The sequence below is a fragment of the Ursus arctos genome, unplaced genomic scaffold (genome assembly GCF_023065955.2).
Source record: "Ursus arctos isolate Adak ecotype North America unplaced genomic scaffold, UrsArc2.0 scaffold_5, whole genome shotgun sequence".
NCBI classification, from domain to species: domain Eukaryota; kingdom Metazoa; phylum Chordata; class Mammalia; order Carnivora; family Ursidae; genus Ursus; species Ursus arctos.
This window is the reverse complement of record NW_026623067.1, coordinates 30,678,851-30,701,997: the sequence shown is the minus strand read 5'-3', so window position 1 is coordinate 30,701,997 and position 23,147 is coordinate 30,678,851. Positions and strand designations below refer to the sequence as shown.

Genomic DNA, 23,147 nt, shown 5'->3' with positions numbered 1-23,147 from the left:
TAATGTCTTTACAACTACACTAGCTCCAAGGCCAGAGACTTCAACAATACCTAGGCCATCCATGTTTACTCTTCTTGGTAGTCTGTAATTAATAAGCTGGCCTAGGAGCTGATGTCTCACTTGTAATCAATTAGGGCACTAATGAAAAAATTGTCTTATAAGGTCCTATACAAATTCCTTAATAATCAAATATCCATATGGTCCCCTCCCAAAATTGACAGGGACCCTCTGGTAAACTGCTACCAATAATATCCTTAAGTAGCCAAGGAGAAACAAAATTAAAATTAATGGAAAACCTTGACAAATTCTGGTGGATACCAGAGCTATTCTTTCTGCTTTATACCCCACTCTCATACACAACAAATCCCTCAGAATGAAAAAGAAGTTTCCATAGTGGGGGTACTAATGAAGTTCAGAGAGAATTTATATCACAACCAGTACAAATGACTGGGACCTTTCAATGAAAAATATTTGTTTTTGCTGTATGATACAGCCCTGGTCAATCTGTTAGCTAGAGATCTCCTTTCTAAATTCAAAGGGCTAATACAGTTTGCCTCCAGTGGAGACCTCACCTTAGAGTTCCCTCAGAATCTCAATCTGATCTATAATGTTCTTTACATCTGTCCTTGATACTGAAGATGAATTTCAAAAGAAATCCTTAATTTAATTGAGGTGCCTGGAATTGTTTGGGCTACTTCATTACTGACATTGGGAGAATAAAAAGTGCAGAGCATATAAAAGTTCAAGTAGATACAACTGAACTTCTTTCTAAGTTGTCCCAATATGTGTTAAAAGCCTGAGGCCATACAAAGTATCACACTACCAATATAAGACTAATCATCCAGGGGTTAATCTAATTCCCTGTACTAGCCCTTATAGTACTCCTTTCTTGCTGCTTCAGAAACATGATGGGAGGGGATAGTAATTTGTCCAGGATTTAAGAGCTATAAAGAAGGTAGTTATTCTCTGTTTCTCATTTGTTCCAAACATGAACACTTTTGTCACAAATTCCACCAGAGTCAAAATGGTTTACTCCTGTAGACCTTTTTCAACATCGCTATAGATCCCAACAGTTAGTATCTATTTGCTTTTACTTGCAACAATTGACAGTATACTTAGACAGTGATGCCTTGAGGGTTCACAGAGGCCCCTTCTTATTTCTCCCAAGTGCTCCATCAAAATTTAAGTACCTTCCAATTCACTGGGAATTGACCCTTTTACAATATGTGGATGACTTCTTGCTGTGCTCATTTACCAAAGAGGCATCCATAAAAGATTCCATTTAGTTGCTGTAAAGCTGAAAAAAGACATAAGTTACCTAAAAAAAATTACAGTTTTCTCTGGACACTGTTCATTACCTAGGTCATAATCTAAATGCTGAAGGAATCTAGCTCTCTCCAAAAAGAATTACGCTAAACCAGGAGTTTCCTAGATCCACAGCTTTGTGGATTTTTAGGTCTAGCTGGTTATTACAGGCTAGGAGTTTCTAATTTTTCTTTATTTGCTTCCCTGCTTTGTGAGCTTACTAAAATTTCAGTCCTGGAGCTGTTTTCCTGTGAGAATAAACTTGAATAGACCTTTATAAAACCAAACCTAGCCCTGCAAGAGCCACCTGCCCTAGGGCTATTGAACTATTCAAAACCTTTCACCTTTATTTATATGTGAAAGAGACTCAAGACCTGGTCTCCCACAAAAACATGGTAATAAACATAGGCCTACCGCCTACTGTAGCGTAAAACTTCATTTAATTGCTTGGGTATATCCAAAGTACCTCAAGGGGGGCGCCTGGGTGGCACAGCGGTTAAGCGCCTGCCTTCGGCTCAGGGCGTGATCCCAGCGTTGTGGGATCGAGCCCCACATCAGGCTCTTCAGCTATGAGCCTGCTTCTTCCTCTCCCGCTCCCCCTGCTTGTGTTCCCTCTCTCGCTGGCTGTCTCTATCTCTGTCAAATAAATAAATAAAATCTTTAAAAAAAAAAAACAACAAAGTACCTCAAGGCAGCTGCAAAATTGGTAGAAGCCTCAGCAGATCTAGCCTTAGGAAATGACATTTACAAACTCTACCAGCTGTCAAAAGTCTGTTAACTCTGAATTAATTCAACATTTCTGTGCAGCCCACTAACCTTTTTTTTTAATGTTCAGTTAGCCAACATATAGTAAATCATTAGTTTTTGATGTAGTGTCAATGATTCATTAGTTGCGTGTAACACCAAGTGCTCATCCCAACACGCGCCCTCCTCAATACCCATCACCGAGAGTCCTTTAATGAGATCTTTCTACATTCACCACCTAATCTACATGTAAAACATTGTAACATTCTCAGTCCTGCTACATTACCACTCCTGCCTGACAAGGGCAAGCCCCATGACTGTCAGGTAATAACATACCATTTCTTGACACCATGTCCTGATTTATAAGACACCCCTTTAATCCTGATCTAATTTTGTGTTTGGTGGGTCTGTCATAAAAATGAGAAAGGGAGTTTCAGGCTGCCATGCTGTTTCCACCCAATATGAAGTATTTGAAAAGAGAAATCTCCCACACGCTAAACCATCCCAACAAGCAGAGCTCCATACCCTTACCAAAACATGCCAGATAACAGCAGAAGGGCAAATTGTTCATATTTATAGTGATAGCCAATGTGCTTTCAGGATTGTCCATGATTTTGGAATGTTATGGAAAGAAAGGGGTTTCCTCACATTCACTGGGACCCTAATAAAAAATACTCAAGTAAAACAGTCTTCTTAGTGCTGTTTTTCTTTCTGAAATTACTGTCATCAAAATTGAAGCTCACACTGAAAGGACTGAACCAGGACATCAGGGAACTGTCCTTGGTAAGTTTCATGCAAAGGCAGTAGCAACAGAATCTGTAAAGGTTATGGCACATGTAGATGAAGTTCATTCTGTTCCTGCAAAGAATGACGTCTTGTTGCCAGACTTTTACCATCCTGATGTTCTTGTGACATGGCCAACAGTCTGTTCCCGAATTAGATTGAGATGGGCTGTAAATTCAGTGAACAGTCAAGGCTATGGGAAATCCAAGATTGCCACTTGGTTCTCCCCAGCTCCCAGGAAAATTCCATTTTTTTTGATTTTTGCATTTCTTTATCCAACATGCTGTGTTTGACATGACTCAAATTATAAACATTGAGCTAAGGTGTGACCTCTTTCTCTACTGATTATTCACAGTACACTCTTTTGGAAACATAAACTCCTTCCATATGAGATAGTCACCAGTAGACCATTGTATGTTGGCATACAACCTTCTACTGATCCTCTACTATCCCCTGCTAATATAACCCAGGAAATGAATGAGGGAGAAGCCCCCACATACGGTTAGAGTAGCCTCGGTCTATTAGGAGAAACAGTGAGAGAGAAAGTCAGTGTCCCCTTTGTCAGGGATGGCCCATGTTTCTTCCAGCAACCTGGGTTTATTCAGAGGAGGCCCATTTAGGCAGTTATCATCCAAAATATTGGGAAGGGGTTTTCTAGCCTGGTTAGTGGCCAAACATATTCTGCAAGAGGCCCTTGCAGAGGGGTCCTGATTTAGGGCCATGAAGGCCTGGACATAGTGTACCTCTGTCCATTAGGCCATGATAATTGGAACGAACTGTCTTTGGTAAACCCATCTTGGAATGGGGACTTTAGGGAATATTTCCAAGTAGCTGCCAAAACTCCTTTTGTTTCGGTGAAGTTTCCTGTCTTCTCCAGCTTAATATGGACTGCCTATTTCCATTTGTTGGTGGAAAGGAAACCAGTCTTTTCACCTGTTCAAGCTGATGAGCTTTAGGACCCGTAGACCTCTTTCTCTGCCCTCTGGGCTTTTAGCTGCCTCCAGCCTTCCAGGCAGCAGAGCACTTCTGCCTTCCTCTACCCCTCCTCCTGTTTCTGCACCGCCTTGGGTGCAGCCTGCATAACTGGTTCCTATACCTTCCTCTGTGCCTCTGCCACCATTGGTTCCTCCTCCTCCTCTCAGTGTTAAGGAGCGAAGAGCACTTCTTGGACTTACACTGCCCACTTGAGATTTCCCCACCAGTGTCCCAGGTAAAAAATTGACAATGAGGAGCAAATTGATTGACTTTTAAGTATACCCAGGTGGAACATTATTGAAACCATTTTAAGGTTGTTGGTTTAATTAAGATATACATGTGTTTGGAGTTATCAGCATTAAATATAAAACTTTTATCCAGGTGTGCGGAAGGTCAAATAAGCTCATGATCTGTGTGGCAATTTGTCAGCAAAAAGGTGACTTAAAATGATAGTTAATTTTGTGTGTCTCAGAGTTTCCATGGGTAGTTGTTAAGATAGCTTTTGTTGTCTTTGGTAACCTGAAACTTTTGAAGTTTTGCTTGGATGATATATAGGATTGAATTTGTTGGACATCTAGGCCTTTTCTAAATAGGTGTAAAGCACTGATTTCTGAACTTACGTTTGTGCTTTTGGCTTCTTATTGCAGAGAAACTAAGATACTTGGGTCTCTTGGTAAACATGCTTTATGCTTTGTTGAAAATTGTACTGTGGAAAAAACCTATGTTTTTAGAAATTATAAAATGTATTTATAAATTTCAGATCTAGGGGCACCTGGGCGGCTCAGTTAAGTGTCTGACTTTGGCCTGGTATCGAACTCAGCTGGGTGTCTGCTTCTCCCTCTCCCTCTGCCTCTCTCCCCACTCTCCCCACTCCCCCCCTTTCTCTTACTCTCAAATAAATAAGATCTTAAAAGAATAAATTTCAGACCTAAAGAATTCTGATATAACAGTTCACAATTAGTTACTACTCAATTTTCCCTGGAAACTAGGGTTTCTAAGAATTAAAATTCTGTGAAATGTAATTAAGACTGATGGAAATAAGGGAAGCAACTCTGAATGAAAAAGTAGGAAGTTTATGAAGGGAAATCTTTGGAAGGGAATTTTATATGTGGTCAAGATTAAAGCTGAAATGAATGTGATATGAAGTAGGGTCCCTGAACCAATGGCCAAGAAAGAATTCTTCAGACGTTTTCAGTACAAAAAGATGATTTTATTGAAGCCCAGGGTGAGGACCTGTGGACAGAATGAGCTGACCAATTGATGATACACTTTCGGGTTGGGGGAGGTAAAGACAAGGGAAGTTTCCAAAGTCATTTTCGTATGTTAAAGAAGACTTACAGGATCCTGGAGGCCTAGTTGTTGCCTAGCTAAGGCTGTTTTTCCCTTTAGCAAGGCCTTAACTTTAAGACAGTTGGCAGTTCCTGGAGGAATGTCATACGCTTTCTCAAGTATTTGTCAATGGCTGCAGGTTATAAGGAAATTTAATTTTATCTACATTTCCTTTTGCCTTTGTTCTCCACATCAGATGGTTTTTAAAAGCATACTAGTATAAGATTGAAATTCTGCTTTATTCTCTGTTAAAAAGCCAAAATTTTCTTGGATTGTTGGTTTGCACTTGATAAAAATGTAAACAGTTTTTTTCTCTTTTCTTTGCCCGGAAAACCTAAGTTTCTATGTTTTGTCTTTATCAGGTATTTGGTTATTTAAGAAAGGTGAAACTTCTCAATGTTAAAGGAGCTAAGTTTTGCTAACAACCATATAACCCTACATGTTTGCCTTTGGAATCTGTTATTTTCACCTTGGTTAAATAAATAAGATTTAAGTTTTATAATGATCTATAATCCTATTTAGGCATGTACTTTACAACTTTCTGAGGGCTTTTAACAAACTTCCCTAAGATTTGAATTGTAAATGAAGTCTTTTTTGACAATTAGGTCTAAGTTACTCTGGAAGCACGGTTAAATGTTATGTTTGGGCAAATTCTATAACTATTCTAGAGTTTATATGCAATTCCTAAAGTTTTAATATGTTTTGGTGTAAGGCCATCACTTGATATTCTGATTATTAAAGTGTTAACGTGTCACAGAAATAACTGAATTTCCTTGTCAACTGCATTATAGTTTTTTGTCATTTACAAAATGAGTTTCATCTTCAAGGAGAGTCATAAAAAGGACTTTTTTTCACAATTGCGGGTTTTTGGTATCTTTAAAATCATAAAACAAATAGGTAAAAATTTCTAGAACTGGGGCGCCTGGGTGGCACAGCGGTTAAGCGTCTGCCTTCGGCTCAGGGCGTGTTCCCGGCGTTATGGGATCGAGCCCCACATCAGGCTCCTCCGCTATGAGCCTGCTTCTTCCTCTCCCACTCCCCCTGCTTGTGTTCCCTCTCTCACTGGCTGTCTCTATCTCTGTCGAATAAATAAAATCTTTAAAAAAAAAAAAAAATTTCTAGAACTAAATAGCTGCATTCAAACAAGAATTAGTAACATGGAATTAAATGAGCTGAAGAAGATGATTATAGTTCTGTGACTCTTGTTTGAAACATTGCTGGTTCGCTAATGTTTGCTCTTCCAGATTAAGGAAACTTTCTCTTAAGGTATTTATGATATACAAAAGTATAAAATATTACTTTGTGAACAAATTGAAGCATTTGACTTTTCTGTGTAAACCCTCTGAAATTCAGAAACTCAGTGAATATTCTTTCTTTCATGGCAGTTATAGTTGTTTACATAAGTTCAAGGAGAATCTGTTCTTGTAACAGCACACCATTAGAAATATTGGTTATTTTACTAAGGCTTTGACTGGAATGTCATATTTGAAAGAGACATGCATAGACTCAGATATGACCATACCACTTTAGGGAACTAAGGTTGACTTTATGAAACATGAAGCCAATAAATCCCCTTAGAAATGTTGGCCTGATACTTACTTACAGAGTTCCCAGCAGCCTTATCAGGTGAGTAAAGAATGTCATTTCCTGACAGGTGCAGGAAGCTCAGGATATTTTGGGGACCTTGAGAAGAGGAATTCACCCAAATCTACACGTATTGCAGGCATGTCTCATGGCAAGTATTTGGCTTGGCTTCTGGCCTATAGAGGCTATTAAAAGTTCAGTCAAGATTCCTTATAAAAAGTTCAGGCAAAGCAAATTTTAAAAGGTCTATATGATCAATCACTGTTCTTGCTGAGCTTGTGTAAATAATTAGGCCAAGTTTGTTAAAATTGAACTTGTTTTTTGAATGAATTTGTCTATCTCTGGAAATAATGATAATTTTAGAGAGAAAAGTTGTTTCAATAACACATCTTTGTGGATGTTAAATTCTAGTTCTGATTGCCTTTAAATGTTTGTTGTTTGCCCAAGCTAGAAAACTTGAGGTAAAATTCAGAGAAGTGGCCACGATAGCTCATGTATAGACAATCTTGCCTGTTATTCTGTGGAGATACTAACAGGATCCCATGGGCATAGGATTATTTGAACAAGCTGGAAGGTGGGATGGATTCCCCAACAATTGTATAACTCAGCTATCACCTTGATCAATTCTTTGTGGCTGGGATGATGAAATTGCCCTCTAAAAGCTGGAACATATCCCATTTTATGGGGTTAATTATGGACTTGTGGAGATAATGGATGGTCTGAATTTGCTTATGATTGGATTGGATGATGCACTTGGGGATGCCCATATTCCCAGACAAGTCTTCTCCCATTTGCCAATGATTCCTCATAATTGAAATATTGTTAAAGTTAGACAACAAACTAAGAGGGTTTCTTGATAGTTTTATCCCTTAGCCGTATTTGCCCCAGGAGTCACCTCTAGTGATATAAGACGACAAATAGAGGCTTTAGCCAAGCATACAGTGCCCACATTTGATCAGACCCAACTCATAGGCACCCACAAATTCAGAAGGTGGCCCTCCACAACTGAATGGGTCTTGATATTCTGACTGCAGCTCAAGGAGGAACCTAATGCTTCATTAAAACAGAATGTTATGTATATACCCCAGATTACCACAAAAATGTGATAGGGTTACTAACTGACATGCATACTCAAATTGAGGCTCTGCTGAATATTTCCTTCTCATTCAGTGACTGGTTAAGTTCCTGGTTTGAGGAGGACTATGGTCAACTATTAAGGGTCTCTTTGTTGGACTTCTCATTCTTTTTTGTTTCTTTTTAAAGATTTACTTATTTGAGAGAAAGAGAGCATGCGAGCCATAGGAGTGGCAGAGGGAGAGGAAGAGAGGAGAATCCCCGAGCAGACACCTCACTGAGTATAGTGGGGCTCGATCCCAGGAACCTGAGATCATGACCTGAGCTGAAATCAAGAGCCAGTCACACAACTGACTGAGCCACCTAGGTGCCCCTGGACTTCTCATTCTTACAGCCATTTTAATTCTAATATGTTGCCTTTTTCAGTGTTTCTCTACTTGGTGTTGAGGCTCCATCACTACAATAACTTCATGTTGACATGTAGTCCTTAGCACCCACAGAGATACTTCTTTGCTGTCCAGATTGGACTCTTCTGCCTATGTCTTTCATAACTCCCCTATACATTCTCAGCTGACCAGTGTTGACTCATAGGTAGGGACATTCCCCTATTCAGCAGGAAGAAGCTGCAGAAGATGAGACCTTCCACTTTCAACAACCTTAAAGATGTAAGGTTCGGAATTGTTCCGGGGGGAAAATGATGAGATAACAAAAGGCAAGCTGAGGGCAAAAGGGAAACTGACACTCTGCATGGCCCCTGCCAAGGTAGGAGTGGGATACATGTAACATTTCTCAGGCACTTACGACTGCCCACGAACAAAGGAAGGAAAAAGCCAATGGTCAGCTGATAAAGATCACAGTCATAAAGGACATGAAACTCTATCAGTTTGTCACGTCTTAATGATTTACAAGAAAAGTCCAATCTTGAGAATAGTCAAACTTCCAGAAACCTATAGACTCAATTTCCTGAGCCCTAACACACTTTTCCCCTCCATAGGATAGAAAACCCTATGTAATCAGTTACTCCTCATGCTCCTCACTCTTATAAAGCAGCTCTTTCTGCCCACGGGTCCTTTACCTGTGCTATAATAAAAATATCTTTTTGCAATGTAAAACATCTCATTCTCTCTTGACCATTGGGCTCGACAGTCCCACATCAGAAAGGACCTTACCAAGTGCTCCTGACCACTGACACTGGTGCAAAATTAGCATTGAACCTTAGATATACATTTCACGGCTAGGAAGTCTCTACCTGACAGTCTGCTCTGTAGAGATGCTGGAGACCTTTACTGTTTTTGTGCTATAGCCTCTGGACTGGTTTTATAAGTGATTAATCTACTACTTTTGTTATGTTTGTGTGTACCTATGAAATTTTTTCCTTTCTTGATTTTCTTACTCCTGATTATGGCCTTTTCTTTTCACTCAAAGAATTCCCTTTAAAAATTTCTTATAAGCCGGGGGGTTTAGTGAATGAATTCCATCAACTTTTGTTTTCCTGGGAAACTATCTCTCCTTCTATTCTAAATGATAGCCTTGCTGGTTAGAGTATTCTTGGATGCAGGTTTTTTCCTTTCAGCACTTTGAATATATCATGCCACTTTCTTCTGGCCTGCAAAGTTTCTGCTGAAAAATCAGTTGATAGCCCTATAGGGTTTCTCCTTCTATGTAATTATCTTCTTTTCTCTCGCTGCTTTTAAAATTCTCATTTTATCACTACTTTTGTTTGTTTATTTGTTTAAGTAACCTCTACACCCAAACTCAGGACCCTGGAGATCAAGAGTCACGTGCTCCTCCACCTGAGCCAGCCAGGCTCCCCTACTTTTTGTCATTTTAATTACCGTGTGTCTTGTGGTGGACCTTCTTGGGGGCTCTCTGTGCCTCCTATATCTTAATTTCTGTTTCTTTCCCCAGATTTGACAAGTTTTCCAATATTTTTTCTTTGAATAAATTTTCTGCTCTCTTTTCTCTCTCTCTTTTCTTTTTGGGATTCCTATAATGCTGATGTTATTACATATCATGATATCTTGAGTTTCCTTAACTTAGTCATGTTTTTATTCTTTTTTCTCTTTGCTGTTCATTTTGTTTGCTTTCTATTACTCTGTCTTCCAGCTCTCTGATTCATCTTGTCCTTCCTCTAGTCTATTATTTAGTCCCTTGAGTGTATTTTATTTTATTCTATCTTATTTTTAAAAGATTTTTATTTATTTGACAGAGAGAGAGTGCGTGCAAGCACAAGTAGGGGGAGTGGCAGGCAGAGGGAGAGGGAAAAGCACGCTCCCTACTGAGCAGGGAACCTGATGTGGGGCTCAATCCCAGGACCCTGGAATCATGACCTGAGCTGAATGCAGACGCTTAACTGACTGAGCCACCCATGCGCCCCCCCCGCCTTTGAGTGCATTTTAAATTTCAATTATTGAGTTCTTATCTCTGATTAGTTCTTTTTAATTTTGTGTCTTTTTGTCAGAGGGGTCACTAAGTTCCTCCACTTTTTCCTCAAGTCCAGTAAGTATCTTTATGATCGTTACTTTGAATTCTGTATCGTGCCTATTGCTTATCTCATTTAGTTGTTTTGCTATGCTTTGTTCTGCTCTTCTATTTGGGACATATTCCTCTGTCTCCTCACTGAGAGTCTGTTTCCATGTATTAGGAGGTTCAGCTGCGTCTCCTCGTCTTGATAGTAGGGGCCTTATAAAGAGGTACTGTAGTGCTCTGCTTTGCAGTGTCCCCTGTTCACCAGACCTGATGCTTCACAGGTGTCCCCTGTGTGTTTTGTTTGCATCCTGCTGTTACCGGTGAGCTGTGTTTGCCTTCAGTCTGCTTGACGCAATTGCCCTCTTAACCTGTTGTAGGCAGGGTTTGGTCTCTGTGTGGTTAAAGGACAATTCTGGGGCCGTCTCGGGCTTTGTGGTTGGGTTAGAGCAGATGTTTGCCCTTGGCCTGTAGTCACCTGGAATTGCAGGGAAGTTTCTCTGCTTTGCCCCCTGATAGGATTTTGTTGGTGGGTGGGGCCTGCAGTCAGACCAGATGTCTGCCCCCGTCTGTCTGTTGGGATTTCAATGACCCTGAACTAAAGGGAATTCTTTTTGTGCTGCCTCCTGTGAGATTTTTGTTGGTGTTGGGCTGGCAGTCAGATCAGTTGTTTGCCTCCAGCTCACTGTTGGGGCTGTACCTGAACTGGTGTATGTGTTTTCTTTCTTTCTCTCTAGGGGAAGAGTCACTTTGAAGTGCTGCTGGCTACTGCCAGGTCTGCTTACAGAATGAGATGCTTTGTAGGGGCTCTTGCTGGATGGGACTAGTCTACCCGAGAAGTGGGAGGAGGGCACAGGGTGTTAAGAGGTGGGTGGAGAGTGTTTACACTGGTTCCCACAGGTGTCTGAGTATCTAGACTGGAGGGTGAGGTTTGGGGAGAGAAATGATGCTCAACAGCTCGTTTGTTCCTGGAGAAGTCTCCTAAAGATCGCTACTTCTCCACCACAGACTTCTGAGATTAGTAATCAATCTTCTTCCCATATAACCCGGGCACTTTTTAAACTGCTGTCCTTTGCTATGTCTCAGTGGGGTGTTTGTTATGCTGTTTCTTTAAAGGGTGGAGACTGTTTCCTTTTGTTCTTTTGACTCTCCCAGAGCTGAGCCTACTGATTTTTAAAGCTTCTGGTGTTAAGCCCTACTGACAGTAAAAGCTCAAGAAGATAAGCCCCTCTGGTTTTCAAAGGCAAGCGTTATGGGGACTTGGCTTCCCTGTCTCTAGTATAGGTCTCCTATTCCTGGGATTTCTGATGTGGGGTTTGTTCCTTTCCATTCTGCATGGTTGTGGTGTCCCTTGAGTTTGTGGTTAGTCTCACATGATACTTTGGTTCTCTCTTGGGACTCCACCCTTCCTACCGTCCACCCCCCCCCCCCCCCCCCCCCCCCCCCCCCCCCCGTCTACGATTCAATGTGGAGAGTCTGTTCTGCCAGTTGTAGGTTTGTTATCTGGGTTAGTTACAGTGATGTGGCTCTTATCTAGGTGTATCCGTGGGAGAAGATCAGCCTAAGATCCTCCTACTCCGCCATGTTTTCAGATTTTTCTCAGATTTTTTTAATACCTTCTTGAGTTTGGCTTGGTAATTATACTTTCTAGGATTCTAGAGTTTTAGGGTTTTCCCATTTATCAAAGTTGTCTGCTCTGTTGGCATGAAGATGTTTATAATATTTCCTTATAATCCCTTACATTCTTGCGTGGTCAGTAAAGCTGTTCTTTATTTCATTCCTGTATGTTTGTGTGTATGTGTCTATGTGTCCATCTAATCTATCTTTAAATTTTGGGTTCCTTTATTTTCTGTTTTCTCTTTCATTGCTTTCCTCTCTAATACTTATTTCATTTTGTCTGCTTGCTTTGATTAGTTTAATTGGCCCTTTTTCTAGTTTGTTATGGTGGAAGCTTAGGTTATTGATTTGAGACTTTTCTGATAGAAGCATTTAAAGCTATAAATTTCCTTTTAACTATTGTTTTAAGCTACATCTTACAAATTTTGATGTATTTTATTTTTGTTTTCACAAAGTTCAAAATATTTTCTAGTTTCCATTGCAAATTCTTCTGTGACCAGTGGGTTTTTTAGAAGTCTGTTTTTCAATTTCCAAATATTTGAGGATGTCCAGGAGTTTTCTGGTTTTTGTTGTTGTTGTTGTTGTTGTTTTTAGTTTTTAATTTAATTTCATGTGATTGGAGCACCTGGCTCCAATCCTGAGATTGAGCCCCACATTGGGTTCCCTGCTCAGCAGGGAGTTTGCTTTTCCCTCTTCCTCTGCCCCTCCCTGCCTCATGCTTGCTCTCTTTCTCTCTCTCTCTCAATCTCGTTCTCTCACTCTCTCTAATAAATAAATAAAATCTTTTAGAAAATAATAATTTTGGGGCACCTACATGGTTCAGTCGGTTAAGCATCTGCCTTCTGCTCAGGTCATGATCCCAGAGTCCTGGAATTTAGCCCCACATTGGGCTCCCTGCTCCACAGGGAGCCTGCTTCTCTTTCTCCCTCTGCTTGTACTCTCTCTGTCAAATAAAATCTTTAAAAAAATAATAATAATTTCATGTGATTGAAAACCAATGTTTTTCAAATTTTTTTAGACGTATTTTATGATTCGGCTTATGAACTGTCCTGGAGAATGCTTTGTGTGAGCTTGAAAGGAATGTGTATCCTAGTGCTGTTTGGTGGAATATTTTATAGATGTGAGATCAAATTGATTGATATTGTAGGGGAAGCAAAATGGCACTTCTACCCTCTTATGGTCTCTGGCTGGGCCTGAGAATTATGTTAATATAAAACAGATTAACAGGAGAAAAGTATAGAGTTTAACATGTACTTGGGAGCCCCCATGGGGGAATAAAGACCCAGAAAGTGGATGGCATCAAGTGCTTTTATACCAGGTTGAACAAAGATTAGCAGTTGTGGAAAAGGAACTAAAATAAGTGGGAGACTAACAGAAGGTTAAGAGTTACTTTAACAAGGTCTGTTTGTATAGACTTGTGTAGGCCTCTACTCATTGTCTTTGATAATAATTTTTTTTTCTTCCTGCTATAGGAAGGGCATCTTTCCCATAGGAGTTTTATTGATTGCTTTCAGGAAGAAAGGCAAAGGTCAGAGGACCTTTCTTGCATCTGCTGTTTTTTCAAGTGTCTTTAGCTCACAATAGTTCTTATGCCAAAATGGCATATTTTAGGGGGACGTATTCTGCTAATCTTCAGTAACATTGTTCAAATCTTATATTCTTGCTGATTTTCTGTGTACTGTTAGATCAGTTATTAAGAATGAGGTATTCAGATATCCAGCTGTTGAAATATCTGTGTCAATTGTTTCTTTATGTATTGGGGGACTATCTTTATGTATATTTATAACTGTGATATCTTTCTGATATATTGACCCTTTTTTTTTTTTTTTTAAAGATTTTATTTATTTATTTAACAGAGAGACAGCCAGCGAGAGAGGGAACACAGCAGGGGGAGTGGGAGAGGAAGAAGCAGGCTCACAGCGGAGGAGCCCGATGTGGGACTCGATCCCGGCACGCCGGGATCACGCCCTGAGCCGAAGGCAGACGCTTTAACGACTGCGCTACCCAGGCGCCCCTGATATATTGACCCTTTTTATATTATGAAATATTCCTTTTTTTAAGATTTGATTTACTTATTTGAGAGAGAGAGAGAGAACACAAGTGGGGGTGGTGGGAAGAGGGGCAGAAGGAGAGGGAGAAGCAGACTCCCTGCAGGGAGCCAGACATGGGGCTTGATCCCAGGACCCTGAGATCATGAGCCAAAGGCAAGTGCTTAACTGACTCAGCCACCCACGTGCTCCGAAATATTCCTTTTTGTCTCTAGTACTATTTCCTGTTTTAAAATCTATCTTGTCAGGTATTAATATAGCCATTCCAGCTCTCTTGTGATTGCTGTTTGAATGGTATATCTTTTACTTTTCTTATACTTTCAAAATTGTCTTAGATAATTTGAATTTTAAGGGTGTTTTTTGTATGCAGTACGTATTTGGATCTTGTTTTATTTATTCAAATGGAAAAACTCTGCCTTTTGCTAAGAGAGATCAAAGAGGTAGAGTGATGGAGAATCTTGGGACAGGAGAGTTTCAGATAGGATGTTCAAGGAAGGCCTCTTTGTGAAAGTGACATATAAGCTGAGACCTAAGAACTAAAAGGAATCAGAGTGGGAGTAGAGGAAGGGAAATAGCATTGGAGGTAAAGGAAACAAGCTGAGCTATAAAAGACCTGACATTTTTGAAGAACTAAAAGAGAAGTATGGTACACAGGGAGAAAGGGGAACAGGGCGCAGATGAGGTTAGGTTGCTAAAAAAGGACAAGGCCATGTAGAGTCTTGAAGACTATAATCAGAAATTTGTATTTCATTCACAATGTGCTTTGGGACTTCTGGGGAAGATGGCTGAGTGGGAAGATCCTAAGCTCATCTCATCCCACAGATACAACTAGATAATACCTACATCAGTGTAAATAGCCCAGAAAATGACCCATACTGGCAGGACAGACTCTCCACAACTAAATGTAGAGAAGAGGCCACATCAAAGAGAATAGAAAAGGTGGAGACGCAGTCCTGAGCCAAACTGATCTGCAGGACTGTCCCCAGGGAGAGAGGGATGCTGCAGGTGTGGAGAGGAGCAGACCCCCCCCCCCCCCGGAACCCAAGACATGAGGGACCCTCAGTGGGAAGACAAATCCATATAAGATTTGGCTTTGGAAACCACAGGGGCTTAACTTCTAAGTTCTTACAATCAGTGGGGATTAACACTTGGAACTTTAAAAATCAGTGGGCTCAGCTCTGGGAGAGCTAGAGGGTGAGAGGAAACTGAGCCCCCTTCTTTAAAAAGCAGCATAACAAATAGCCCTGCTGAAGTAGCAATTTGAAAATGCCTGGGGTATATGGGAAAGAGATCTGTTTGCTAATCTCAGAGAATGTGCTGGAGGGGCAGGGATCTTTAGGAGACTTCTCCAGGAACACAAGAGCTAGTGGGTGCCATTTCCTCTGCCTGCCCCCCAGCCTATATATGGGCAGGAACCAACTTAGCACAAACACTCTCCACATCCCTTGGTAACAGCAGGCCCTGTTAGCACACTCTTCTGCACTGTACACACTCACAAAAGTCTGTCCGTAGCAGACACAAGCATGGCAGTATGCAAGCAGGCCCAGCATAGGTCACCACCACCCCAAATTGGCTCTTGCTCAAGGGAGAGTGGAAGAAAACCACACACCAGTTCAACTGCAACCCCAGCAGTGGGATGGGGGCCCTACCCATCAATGAAAGCTTCTTAGGAGACAATACAGTGAGAGCGCCATGCAGTTTACTTTTACTGCAGATCTGACAAATGCTTAGTCTGACCCAGCTCAAACCCAAGGTGGCCTCAGACTGGCCCACTAACACAGGGACCAAACCCTGCTCACAACAGGCAAAGAGAGCCTGTTGTCCAGACAACTGGACTGAAGGCAAATATGGCTCAGCCACAACAGAAGGGCTCAGGCAACACACACATAGGAGACACCCATAAAATGCCAGGTTCTGGTGAATAGGGGACATTGATTGCCCTGCAGGACACTACAGGGTTTCTTTTTCATAAGCTCACTACTTTCAAGATCAGGCAGCTAACTTTCCTAACACATAGAAACAGACAAAGAGACTTAGACAAAATATGGAAACAGAAGAATGTGTCCGAAATGAAAGAACAGGACAAAATCACAGCAAAAGATCTAAATGAAACAGAGGGAAGTAATATGCCTGATAGGGGATTTAATGTAGCAGTCATAAAGATTCTCACTGGACTTGAGAAAAGAGTGGAGGACCTCAGTGAGACCCTTAACAAAGAGATAGAAAGCATAAAAAAACCATTCAGAGATGAATTCAGTAATTAAAATGAAAAATATACTAGGTGGAATAAATAGTAGACTACAGGAAGCAGGGAATGGATCAGCATCCTGGAGAACAGAGTAATGGAAAGCAATCAAGCTGAACAGAAGAGAGAAAAATAATAATAAAAAAGGAAAATAGATTAAGCAAATTCAGTGACACTATCAATCATAAAAACATTAGCATTAAAGAGATCCCAGAAGGAGAAGAGAGAGAAAAGGGGGCAGAAAATTAATTTGGAGAAATAAAAGCTGAAATCTTCCCAAGTCTCAGGAAGGAAACAGAAATCCAGATCTAGGAGGCACAGAGAGCCCTTGACAAAATCCTGCTGAGCAAGAAGTATATTTTGAAAATTTTTATTAATTCAAATAAAATCAGATGTAGAGCCTCTTTCCTGCTGCTGTGCTGATGAGAAATTTACTCTTGGTCATCATGGGGACTCTGTCCTCTGCAAAGTTCCTACCACAGTCTGTGTGGTAAAGTATAACCAGGACCCCAGAAAATAGAAGGAAGACCTCTATCTTTGACTTTGTCATGATCGTTGCTGATAGTATGTGATGTTTGTTCATGTATACAGTGTTTTGTTAAAAGATCACAGTTTTCTGCTTCTGTGCCACATTGGGGTTCAGGAATCTGTGGAGGGTGGGAATCCTGATACTCTTTGCTACCACAGAACCATCAATTCTGAGCTCTAATTTTTTCTTAGAGGTGCTGTTTATGAGTGTAGTACTCAGTTCTCTTAACTAGACTTTTGTCTTTTTCCTCCCTTTACCGACCTTTTTTTTCTGTCTTCAGAACTTACTCTTCTGTAAGCTCTGAGCATGGTCTCACTTAGATTTTTACAGAAGACAAGAAGAGAAGTTATTTCTGAGTAGCTTCTGTGAAGAGAAATAAAGCAGCCTAATGGGATAGAAAATGCTGGAGTCTGGTATTTTATGCAGAAAGAGGAGGGATGTCCTTTTTTGGTAAGTGACTATTGAGTAGAGTCCTGAATGCAATAAAGAAAAGCATTTCAAGCAGAAGGAATAATAAATATAAACTACCTAGGGATGAAGAATAGTTGGTGTTTTTGAAGAACAGTAGAAGAATGGTCACTGTCATTGGAGTGGACAAGCAAGGGTGGGGAGGTTTAGTAGATGAAGTAGCCAGATGCCAGAGTATGAAGGACCTTGCAATCTAGGGCAAGGACTTGAGGATTTTCCTCTGAGTGAGACAATGAAGGATCACTTCTGGTTCTTTTGTGCAGAATAGACTATAGAGGGGGCAGGGTAGAAGAAAGCACTGCTAAGGCACTATTGCATTCATTCAGGAGAAAGGTTATAATAGCTTGGATAAGAGTGGTAGTGGTGAAAGTAGTAAGAAATTATTGCATTTGGTACACATAGTAGAGACAGGTAAGGGATTGCATGTGTATCATGAAAGGAAAAGAGAAGTTGAAGGTGATTGCATGGCTTTTTGGGTGAACAGGTTGAATGGTATGCTATGGGGATTGAATAAGATAATAATATTTATAATATATTCGGATACCAGGTACAAGGTGCTCAGTACTTAGACTTTAAAGACCTATGTCTTATGTCTTATATTCTCAACTCTGTGTTACCTTGGTGAGGTAATTGTCTTTTTGTAGACTCGATTTCAAAAGTGGTAACCACTCAGTAAATGTTAGCTCTCCCCCAGAGGATGGGAACAAGGCTAAGTGGTTATAGAAAAGTCTTCTACCATAGGAAGGATGTGTGTCATTGGTGGTTGGCGTAATTCATCTTAGAGTACTGCTTAGCAGGAGCCTTGCTGTGTCACTACCAACTAGTTTTACAAATATAGCACTTTTTGTCATTGCAACTTTTACCATTGGGACTAAACTCATAGGGACAGAAATTCCATTGGGTGGTTCTAGCACCCTCCTGGCTTTAGCCTTGTTTTGAAATATTGGTCCACAGCACCAGAATACTAGATTTGGGAATTATCTGCATAGGTGTGCTAGTTGAGGTAGCTATGGCATAGTAAAGAACATGAACTTTAAAGCCATATTGCTTCGCTTTGACACTTTACTGGCTATGTGACCTTGGGCAGGTTACTTAACCTCTCTGTGCTCAGTTTCCACATTTATTAAATGGTGAAATTAAGAGGTCCTACCCTCATGGAATTGTTGCAAGGAGTAAATAAGTTTATACAAGCAGGATATGTAGAACACTGGTAACCACCAATAAATGTTAGTTACTACTATATTAAAAGGATGGAGAAGGAGAAGTAGACCAAGGGCAGAATTTGGACAACATAAAAAAAAGCAGACACTTTTTACTTTTTACATTTTATGTTTCCAAAACAGTAATGGCTGTAGTTATCTTTAATAGAATGATGAGTATGTGCCAGTCACATTATGTCTATTATTTAATCTTCATCCTATGCTAACCATATTGCAGAATGAAAAACAGAACTTCGAAAGGCAAATTAACTTGCTCAAAGCATCACAGCTAGTAAATGGAAAAACTACTTTACTGTAAAGTTACAACAATATGTACCTATATTATATTTCTTCTTTGAGCGAAGATGTGATAAATATCATAGGAATTGTTTGGAACTAGAGGTGGCCTTAAAGATTATGATATGTAGATGTATCGTTTTACTACTGAAGAGATATGTCCTTCAAAAAGTAAATGTTGTATGTTTCCTGAGTCTGAATATATAGCTTTTCTGTTCTGTGCTCACTCGTGTTCTTGCTTATGCTCCCAGAGGGATCTATAACTTTCCAGGACATGCTCCTCTCTCTTTGACCTCAGGGACCAAATTTAAATAGAGACAACTGAATTATATGTGAAATCTAGAATTATGCCTTGTCTGTGGTAGCTTTTTTTTCTTGTTGAGCTCTGTCATCTTTGACGTCATTTTTGACCAGTTAATTGTTTGAACTTGGCTTTGTTATAAATTGTGTGCTCAGCTTTGATCACTTCCTTTCTGAACTGTTTAGTTCCCAAATTCATAGTTTGCTAAACATGTGATTCTTAGCAGATCATCCTGGTGTTAAAATACCCCTTTATCGATGTCTGCTTCCTTTCCAACTCATTGCTCCACTCTACTGCTTGATTTCCTAAGAGCATATAATATAATAGGTTCCTTAAGCTATTATACCACAAGTCAATTACTTTGGTTTGTGTTGGGTGTGTTTGCACATGTTTGTGCCTTTGTCTTAGTCTCCTTGTATTAGCGCTTTTTTTTTTTAACTATAGTGGTCTAATGAAATAAATGCCTGGCAGATGCCGATGTCTAGAATCATGAAACTCCAAATGTCCATGATAGCGATGTCCTGGTTTGGTTTCCTGGGCTGCACATGGCCTGATATCTTCACATCTGTTGGTATGGGCCAAGGAAGGTAGTATTCTCCACAAATGAGTCTTAGTTCCCAGTTCAGCAATAGCCTCCTTGTTTTCTATCAGGATGGGAAAGTCTCACCAACAAGTTTTCTTGAAACTAGAACACAGTGAGAAAGGAGTTTCCAGACATTAATACTTTTCTTTGTAGAGGCCATTAAGGGCCTGAACCTCAACAGACCAAAGGTTTTTTTCTAGGGAACAGGTGTTTGTGGTATATTTCCTTCTTGTGGGGTGTAGATACTGTCAGGGCCTTTAGGCATGTTCAAACACTTCTTTTTTTTTTTTTCCTTATTTTGAAATTTAAATTCAATTAGCCATCATATAAGGAATGTTCAAACACTTCTTGTGGAAGGTCATTGATTGTGGGCAGAGTACATTTTATGGCCCGAAAGCCCTTTCTGCTGTTTTTCTTCGTCACCTCAAACTTCAGGGTTTATTTCTGTGTTTAAATGGTTTTCTCTTCCATGGCTTCCAAGCTTACATGACAAGATTACCCGCAGGGTAAAAGGATGGAATAAAGGACCCTGCCTGATGACAGAGGCCACTGATTGGCCATAGTCTTTAACATCCCTGTGAGAGTTCCTGTCTCTCTTTTCTTGAAGCTGAAGGATAGAACAATGGTACTATCAGATTTCCTTAAGCAGTGAGACCTAGTGATTGAGAGAAAGCAGATTATCTCCTGGCTCAGGGGACCTGCCTCTTTCATTGGCACTTTTGTCACAGTGAAGAAAGCTGGACAGTCATCTGTCCAGTTCTGACAGGCCCTTTCTTCTGTCCTCTTGTAGGGCACATGGCTGGCTTAATTTCTGTGGAAAAACAACTGGTCCAGGCCTGAAAGAATATCTCCTTTTGGATGAAGCCAAACTGTCTGTAATGAAAAGGTAAAGGTAATCTGTTATTCCTGCAGTTTGGCTAGGACTCTGCCCTTCTCTCATTTTCCAGACATGAACATGGTCATCTAGATTGCCTAGCAGAAGTAAAGGCAAATCTCTGAAGGGACATACTTTAAATCCAGACCACACAGGCCCTCCTCAAGATGAGTTTACAATTCTAAATTACAAAAACAATTCACTGCAACTGTTAGCAGAAACAATAGAAAGTAAAATTAAAATTAGAGCCCCAAGAACTGTTGACACTTATTTTTATTTTTTATTTTTTGAGAGAGAGAACACACACGTGAGAGTGGGCAGGAAGGTAGGGGGAGAGGGCCAGAGGGAGAGGAAGAGAGATAATCTTAAGCAGGCTCCATGAACAGTGCAGAACCCAGTGTGGGGCTCAATCTCCTGACCCTGAGATTGTGACCTGAGCCGAAATCAAGAGTTGGGACACTTAACCGACTGAGCTACCCAGGTGCCTCAAGAACTGTAGACACTTACAAGTCTAGTATGTTTTAAATAATTGGATGCGTAAAAGAGAAATAGAAAATACAGGAAAACAACGCAATTCAATTGTTAAAAAAAAAAAGCACCAGGGGCACCTAGGTGGCACAGTCTGTTGAACACCTGACTCTTGGTTTTGGCTCAGGTCATGATCTTGAGGTCTTGGGATGGAGCCTCTCATTAGGCCACACACCCAGCAGGGGGTCTGCTTGAGGATTTTCTCTCCCCCTCTCCCCCTGCCCCTTCCCCTGCTCTCTCCCTTTCAAATAAATAAATAAATCTTGAAAACAACAACAACAGCAACACCACACATGGCCCCAAATGGTGTCACTTAGGCTGAGTCCCCAAACCAGGGCTTAATACATAATCTCACTGCAGGTTTAACCTCCCCAGAAGCATAATCTTTTTTTTTAAAGATTTTATTTATTTATTAAGATATTTTATTTATTATTTTGAGAGAGAGACAGAGTATGTGTGCCTTTGAGCAGGGGGAGGGGCAGAGGGATAGGGAAAGAGAGAATCTCAAACAGACTTGTCACTGAGCTTGTAGCCTGACAGGGGGCTCAAACCCATGACCCTAAAATCATGACCTAAGCAGAAATTAAGAGTCAGTTGCTCAACGAACTGAGCCAGCCAGGTGCCTGTAAAGATTCTTATTTATTTTATTTATTTATTTAATTTTATTTTTTAAAAGATTTTATTTATTTATTTGACAGAGACAGACAGCGAGAGAGGGAAAACAAGCAAGGGGAGTGTGAGACGGAGGAGCAGGCTTCCCGCTGAGCAGGAAGCCTGATGTGGGGCTCGATCCCAGGATCCTGGGATCATGACCTGAGCCGAAGGCAGGTGCTTAACAGCTGAGCCACCCAGGTGCCCCGAGATTTGTATTTTTTAAGTAATCTCTATACCCAGCATGGGGCTCAAACTCATGGCCCTGAGATCAAAATTGCATGCTCAGTGTGCCTGGGTGGCTCAGTCGATTAAACATCTGCTTTCGGGTCAGGTCAGGATCCAGAGTCCTGGGATCCAGCCCTGTGTCAGGCTCCATGCTCAGTGGGGAGTCTGCTTCTCCCTCTCCTTCTGCCCCTCCCCCTGCTTGTGTGGGCCTGCACGCTCTCTCTCTTTCTCAAATAAATAAATAAATAAAATAAAATAAAATAAATAAATAAAATAAATAAAAAAAAAAAATTGCATGCTCTACCAACTGAGCCAGCCAGGCACCCCCAGAATTTTTTGATCAGCACCAAAGACCATACCAGTATAGCAAATTAATATCAGACAAAATGATATTTAAGGCAAATAATTATCTTAGGAATACTAAACTTTTTTGGGTATTGTAATGTAGCATAGGAATACTAAAACATATATTTATAAAATTACTGGGAAGAAATGATAAAGCCATATTTATTGTGGGATATTTTAACATACATACACAGCCCTTGATAGATCAGGCAGATCAAAACATGTTAAAGTTATATATGATTTGAGCAACACAATGCATGATGAACACATATAAAACCCCGTATGTTCATTTCCAGTGCATATAGAACATTAAAAAAAAATTCACACACTAGGTCTTAAGACAAACTTCAGCTTTAAGAGTAGGTTATCAAGCAGACCATGTTCTCTGATGACCATTCTATGAACTTAGAAAATAACAAAAGTAAGTTTGTGTTTAAAAAATTTCAGATATTCATATAATTAGCTAATGAGTCAGTAATGATACCATCATAGAAATCAGAAAATATTTGGAGTGGAATGAATATCATAAAAACATTATATACCAGATCTTGAGGATGCATCTAGATTGTCTTAGAAGGACATTTACAGTTTTTTCTTTATAATAATATTTTTTATTATATTATGTTAGTCACCATACAGTACATCCCTGGTTTTTTAATGTAAAGTTCGATGATTCATTAGTTGCGTATAACACCCAGTGCACCATGCAATACGTGCCCTCCTTACTACCCATCACCACCCTATCCCATTCCCCCCCCGAAGCCCTCAGTTTGTTTCTCAGAGTCCATAGTCTTTCATGCTTCATTCCCCATTCTGATTACCCCCCTTTCTTTATCCCTTTCTTCTCCTACCAATCTTCCTACTTCTTATGTTCCATAGATGAGAGAAACCATATGATAATTGTCTTTTCTGCTTGACTTATTTCACTTACCATTATCTCCTCCAGTGCCCTCCATGTTGCAGCAAATGTTGAG

The 23,147-nt window shown here is 40.3% G+C and overlaps 1 long non-coding RNA gene across 1 annotated transcript in view; it reads left to right on the top strand.

Moving 5' to 3' along the window:
- Positions 1-23,147, top strand: part of LOC130542793 (uncharacterized) — a 45,671-nt gene that overhangs the window by 8,835 nt on the left and 13,689 nt on the right. Inside the window, exon 2 of the long non-coding RNA XR_008957610.1 lies at positions 20,338-20,433. This is a non-coding gene — a long non-coding RNA (uncharacterized LOC130542793). The remainder of the gene's footprint in view (positions 1-20,337; positions 20,434-23,147) is intronic.